Here is a 7,305-nt window from a genome sequence, read left to right as displayed (position 1 = left end):
ACAAAGTCAAACCAACGGTACCCAAGGATTTTCCAAAGAGACACAGTACCAAAGGAGTCCAGTCTTCATCTCAAGTAAGTAAATAAGTACTGCTTTGTCATATTTTAATGGATAATTTTCTTACCACCCAGTGTTCCAAAATGGATTTATAATTGTAAATGCTGTTAAACTTCAGTTATTTAAAAAAAAATCACACATTTATTCTGCCGTAAAAATACAAATTTTTTTTGTCATAAGTTGATCAAGCAATAAGTCACTTCTTCAAATAATTTAATAGTATTTTTATAATTCTTTCATTTACATAAATTCAGGAATACCCATTATGCCGAAAAGAAAGTGCAAGTTCACAGACTGCGTCAACAATAAATATCATTATTTTATTAGATTATAGAAAAAGAGAAAAGAGAAAAAGAGCTTCAGTGGGAAAATATAAAAGAATGTACATAAATGCAAATAAACTAAATTGAAAGTGAATTTACCATGTGTATCATTTCTTACAGGTTTACAACAGTTAAGCTAACCAAATAAGAATGGAAGAAATGAAGTCTGTTAATTTAAAAGGCTTGACATATTCAAAATATTTAATGGGTTATTAGTTTGCCAGTGACTGTGATTGTAATTGTGGCCATCATAATTATGATGATAAACTGTTAATAAAGGTTTATATCATTTTAAAAAACTGTAAGACAGTATAAAGGCGTATTATGGCATCAAATGGAAAGGTGTCCTCAAAAGTCCTCATTTTTCAACCCAAATGTCCTCATTTTCAGAGAAAGACAGTTGGCAGCCCTATGATTAATCCTTGTGAAAAATCAGCACATTCTATCTGTGTCTGTGTGAGTTTTATTTGTGTGTCTTCTCATACTCCAAATATTTGTAGATTCCATTACACCAACAACTTACAACTGACCCAATGAGAGCGTAGGTGTGAGAAGGTGAAGGACTGACATCAACTCCAGAACTGGCTCCTGGTGTCCAACACTGCTTAAAGCAAATTAATACCTCAGGTCAGATACACTTTACTCATGAGTGACCACAGCAGCGGGTGAGAGGTGTGGGTCATAGGGTACACTCTTTGCTGTCCACAACCCCAAAGCAAAGACAGATTGAGAAAAATTATGTATAAAAAGGTGGCTTTCTTACCAAAAACAAACACACTGTTGATGGTAAATAATAATGAGAAAATACTAATGCAAGATAAGAGAAAATAAACCTGGTTGACCCTCATCCCTTACCTGTGCAGGTTCTTTACCTAAGCACCACATGGAATGATCCTGATTCACTTATCTGCAATGTATTATGCCAAAACACTCCTTTTATTCACCTCCTGTATCTTTTTCACCACTTTGGGCCACTTTGAGCCTCACTTCCTCGTGTGACAGCTCATCAGCTTGTGAATGTCAGGGGTCGCTGTTGTCCCATTAAACCCAACAGACAGATTTGCAGACACAGGATAAAAGTACGAAGAAGCTCTTTAAATTGTTTTCCTTCTTCAGAGTGCCTTTTAAGCACTAGAGCCACCATAAACAACAAATCCACAAAAATCTCTCCTCCACTCCTCCCAGCATGCTCTTTCCTACTACCTCCCAACTCCAGCTTTCCTGCTGGGTCTTCAGCAGTCCTTTATATAGTGTCAGACCCGGATGTGCTTCTATTCTTCCTTCCACGTGACTTGCCAGCACTTTCGGGTCAGATGGAGAACTCCAATTCTTTAGTCAGCCGGGAAGTACTTCGGTGTTCCTGTCCAAGTGATCCATTAGTAATTCCGAGCTATAGGGAAAGTATGACTCCCCCGGTCCTTCGACAGCTCCCTCTGGCGGCACCCACGGTACCCAACAGGGCTGTGAAACAGCACTCCAAGTCCCCGGATGGCACCGCTATACTCCAGGCGAGCTGCCATCTAGTGTCTTGGGGGAGGCAGTGTCCAAAAGTTGCTGCCTTTCCCCATCTTCTCCTTCTCAGGACATCCTGACCAGGTTGAGGTACCGGCTGTCCATCACAAGCTTTATATCCAGAAAGACCTTTTAAACTTTAGCCAATGACTGCTACCTGGGTCACATTCAGTCTTCTTAGTTAGAACTCCATCCTTTGTTTCCTACTCTTCCTGCAACTTCATAGAGACATGTTCATAATGCATAAAAGGGATCCAGGCATTGGCATAAAGCTTCCTGCTGTCCTCAATTGGGATGAATATCACTATACTTAATGTGTGAATTTCAGAAATAACTGAATACTGGGGATTTTGGCTGAAGGCTGGAAGCTAGCAAACATTAAATGTTTATTTGATAAACATCATATGATCACAAGAAATTCATTCTGGATTGTTACCTTATTATGGTGAAGGGGCTCTGTATATAACAAACTGTATAAGCTTCTCCATGCAAAGTCACCCCAGTCAATTAGGCCTTGGCAGACTTGGAAGATTATATGTGATCCACTGGAGGAGGAAATGACATCCTGCCAAAGACATTATAAAATACAAAGCTCATTTTTTTTTGGAATGAAGACAAATAATTAATTACCTTGGACTGCAAGGTATTATAAACCTCAGCTTTGAAAATGAGAAATATTTAAGAATTTCTACTTAATACCAAGTGAAAGTATACAGCACTTTATCACTGATGTGCAGACCTTGAGGATGATATGTAAGATGATGAATTGTGAGGATAGACGGTGAACATTGCAAACACCAGGCTAATAGCTGCTGCCATATTAGACAAGACGGAGGGAATCGAATTACAAGAAATATTAATACGCTCAGAGTGGAGATGGGTTGGTGTCAAAAAGTGACAAGTCACTTTGTCAAGACTGCCTCACCACAATTGTCTGAACACTGACCAACCTTCCTTGTCCATTCAGCACATGTACACAAAATTCTTTCTGTTGATCTTCAAGTCTAAGTCTTTGTGTGATTTTCAATGGCTCTCAGTGCCCGCACTCCTGCAGTTGTTATGTCCTCTTTCCTCTCGCCAGCTGTGCAAGACTAACCACAGATGCTGCACTGGACTAAACTTTTGAGAAAAAATTTGGACTGTTTGAGGATCTAACATGGCCAACAAAAATGTGCTAGTGCTAGTTGTTTTGATATTTTGCCAGGCAATGTTTACTCCACAGTTATCTTAAAGTTGATGTTCTTGTAAATTGAAGTCTGAAACGTCTAGATGAGGGGTTCTCAGGGTCAGTCCTATAGGGTACCACTGTGGCTGAGGGTTTTCCTTCCAACCAGTTTCACAAATAAATGGTCCAGTCTCACTTCTGAATGATCTAATTGTTTAACTAGTTTTTTTCTTATTTTATTTTGCTCTCCGAAATAAATGCAAGTATTTACATCTAAAAAACAGAAATGTGCATTTTGCGATATATTTAAAAGTTAACTTTCTTTTACCATATGCTTTTTAATTCACCTTTATCTGTGGAGTTTACTCTATTACTTGTATTAAAATAATGATGATTAATTATGACCAGTAGAGACCCAGGTGTAAATGACACTTAATACTAAACGGAAGAAGCAACTTCAGTGTAAAAATTCAAGAGTCAGCTAGTCAGTAATAAACAATAACATTTATTTATGAAAAACACAAAATAAATAAGAATTAAAATAAGGACACTAGAACACTAATTAACATAGAATAAAAGTAAGGTCTGATGGCCAGGGAGGACAGAAAAAACAAACAAAACTCCAGACGGCTGGAGAAAAAAAATAAAATCTGCAGGGGTTCCAGGCCACGAGACTGCCCAGCTGATGGAGGTGTTCTAGCCTTAATACCCCACCTACATAGCTGAAACAGGCCAAGATCTTCATCGTTGACGTTGCTCTGATGACGAGGTCAGGGGGTAAAGCTCACTTGGCCTTAAAAGTGAGAGGAACAGCGGCACAAGTTCAGATGTCGGGGGGGATTTTTCTAGCAGACGAGCCTATAAATCCCTCAGGTGCCTCAGTCTGGACAGGAGTTTCTGGATCTGGATGTTGAGAGCCTGGAGTTCTTCAACGACGCGGTTCATCTCACCATTAGCCATTGTCTGCTTCCGCTTCCACTTCGTGCCCTAGGAAAGAATGAGAGAGAGAGAGTTAGCTAAGGATCACAGTTAAAAGGATTAACTAAGTGGTCCTCAAGTTAAGATCGTGTAGCAGACCACGTTGACTGCAGGCATTCATCCCCACCACCTTATACTTTTAACTGGACTCTTGTCTTTATTAAACAAGCTGTTATTTCCCTGTTTTTGTGTCAATTTAGGAATTACAAAATGGGTTTGCTGTTTTCTGGGGGAATGTAGCAAGTATTTATGTGCGTGACATTCATTTTTATCATTTTCTTTTTTTTCTTGCTTCTTAAGATTTTGCTCATTTTTATGATCAGGTATTTTAAGTTTTATACTGAAGTAGATGCTTCCCTGTGGTATTCTGTCTCTATTGCACCTGTCAAGTTTCTGAATTTTATTAACATGTAAACATACCATCACATATTTCTGAATGAAAAACAAGAAAAGAAAAATACTAATTAAACAAGTAGATCATTTAGAAGTAAGTCTGAACCATCTACTTGTGAATCTGGTTGGAATGAAAACCTGCAGCCACTGTGGTACCCAAGGCTGAACTTGGGAATCCCTAGTCTACATGTAGGCTACATTAAACTCGAGGAAATACGAAGTCTTGTAACTTTGGCATCATCTTTGTTCTTTTAAAGGTGGAAAAGGGCATCCTTCTTAAATAAATAAATAAAAATTATAATAATAATGCTATCTATGTTACTAAACGAAGGTTTTACATATGCACGGATGCCAGACGCCAGAAGCAAGCCCTACACAATACAACCAACGCCCAAATGCGAAAGTGCACAATACAACCACCACCTGAACGCGAACGCGCACACCACCGCATATACAACATCCATCCATCCATCCATTTTCCAACCCGCTGAATCCGAACACAGGGTCACGGGGGTCTGCTGGAGCCAATCCCAGCCAACACAAGGCGCAAGGCAGGAACCAATCCCAGGCAGGGTGCCAACCCACTGCAGGACACACACAAACACACCCACACACCAAGCACACACTAGGGCCAAGTCAGAATCGCCAATCCACCTAACCTGCATGTTCGTTTAGTAATGTAGATCTCTAAGCCGGGATCCGCCTCCATGGTCACTTCAGCACGCGAATCCACCGCCGTCACCATCAGAGAACTACGTGGCGCCGAAAGCGCACGCGCACAGCGCCTCAGCGCCCCAGAGTCAGTAGGTGGCGCCCAAGCAACAAAACACAACCTGTAAAGTAAATTTGAGGTAAGGCGTCTTTACTAAAAATGTTGTTTATAAGGAAATTTTTGATTAACTATTTTGAATTCACCATTTTATTATTTTTTTGTTACCAATTTACTTCATTTAAACCTTTGTACTACGATATCTTTTTTACTTATGAGTGCAACAACTCAAAGACATTTTGGACTTAAATGCTTTAACAATTAAATTTCAATTTTAGTTTTAATAAGCTGGTTAATTTTAGTACAAATATATTTATTTAATTGCGGTGGGCTGACGCCCTGCCTGGGGTTTGTTTCCTGCCTTGCGCCCTGTGTTGGCTGGGATTGGCTCCAGCAGACCCCCGTGACCCTGTATTAAGGATATAGCGGGTTGGATGATAGATGGATGGATGGATGTATATTTATTTAATTAAATTAAAACTTTCCCAGGACGCTACCACCCGCAGCCAGAAAGTGATTGCCATTGTTGGATTTGCGATTCTTTAGAGAATCGGGGTCTACAGGTATGAGAAATTTAGTACTTCAGCTGGCCTGTACCATATAAAACTCCTTATCACAAAAAAGCAAGCAAACAAGCAAAAACGTCTGGCCAAGAAACAGGAGAGACCTTTAGAAACACAATAGTGTCGCTCCTGAGAACTTCATTTGAATTTCTAGCGTGTTTAGATAATCACTTGGTTCCTGTCCCGGCAGCAAACAAAGCTGACAAAACAACTTTAAACGCATTTAGCTCCGTTAATCTTTAAGAACACATTTTCATCAACCCATGGGACGTTTAATTTTTAGGCATATTCTTAATATATCTTTAATTTACGGGAATTAGTACCTCTGCCTAAAATAATCCCACTTGAAGAGGGGCCGACATATATCGTTAAAGGTGGAAATTCTAGTTGGATTTTGAATGCGTTCAGAAAAAGAGATTATGATTAGTTGTCATAACCAATCAATCGCCCGGAATGAAGTATTGTTTTTTCAAAACACTAATAATAATTAGGCTGTAATCTCCACAGCAAACTGGATTTAACTATCGTTTAAAGAAAAAGGATGGAAAACCATTTTGCACACTGCACTTCTTTAGGTACACGTGACGCAAGCATTCGACACTGCAAAATAAGCACATTGGAGAAATTATAATTTTGTTAAACATTTCAGTCCGATTTTGCGGCATTTGACTTGTACGGTAAGACTACCTTATTATCATCTCCAAAGGAAATTACAAACTGCAGTCCGTAGTCAGCAAGAGTCGAATCACAGCAGAGAAGCCCCTGTAGATTTCTAGTCCATCGCGTTAACCATGGCCATGACTTTTTTTCATAATTCTCTTGCTAACTGAGAACAGAAGTTTTTATGGAAGTGTATTTAAAGAGATGGGATTTTAACTGAATTAATATTGTTGAAGAATGCTGATACAATGAGGACGAACATTTTAACACTTAAGAAATGCGGCAGGCACATACTGTATACTCTTGCTTCTTCACTTTAGTCTAAATTACAGACGTCAAAACACTGTCACCGTAGTCGGCAGGATTCGAACCTGCGCGGGGAAACCCCAATGGATTTCTAGTCCATCGCCTTAACCACTCGGCCACGACTACTATATCGTTACATCAATTTCAAAGATTTGTTTCTAGCGAATTTAAAACTATTTATGGACTGGTATATAAGTAAAATGAGTTAGTTTCGTCCCCCGAGCAGCCGTGAGTCGAGGTAATTCTTGGTAGCGAGAACCAATCGGATCGCTCTTCGCTACCAAGATTCTCAACAATTGAAAGCACGGGAGGACCAATCGCGGCCCGTATCGGCTACCAAGAATTGACCATTCACAACCCGTTTCTCCTACCAAGAATTGACCATTCACTGCCCGTTTCGGCTACCACGAATTGGCCAATGACGGCTTGCTCAGCTACCAAGAATTGACGAATCACGACTAGCAAAACTCGGAGAGGGCGGGCCAACCTCTTGTCAGTTAATGTATTCTGCAAAAGCTTGTTCGATGCGGCACACAGACGCTTTACGATTTGCGTTGCTTTTTGAACTGTCTAAAAATG

The 7,305-nt window shown here is 39.8% G+C and overlaps 1 non-coding gene across 1 annotated transcript; it reads right to left on the bottom strand.

The window, feature by feature from the left end:
* Window positions 1–6,770: 6,770 nt before the first annotated feature.
* trnas-aga lies at window positions 6,771–6,852 on the bottom strand. Its single transcript has one exon. It is a non-coding gene; the product is annotated as a tRNA-Ser (tRNA).
* Between the last annotated feature and the right edge of the window lie 453 nt (window positions 6,853–7,305).

The sequence above is a fragment of the Polypterus senegalus genome, chromosome 1 (assembly GCF_016835505.1).
Source record: "Polypterus senegalus isolate Bchr_013 chromosome 1, ASM1683550v1, whole genome shotgun sequence".
NCBI classification, from domain to species: Eukaryota; Metazoa; Chordata; class Cladistia; order Polypteriformes; family Polypteridae; genus Polypterus; species Polypterus senegalus.
Note: the sequence above shows the minus strand (reverse complement) of the source record. Positions and strands in the feature narration are given on the sequence as shown.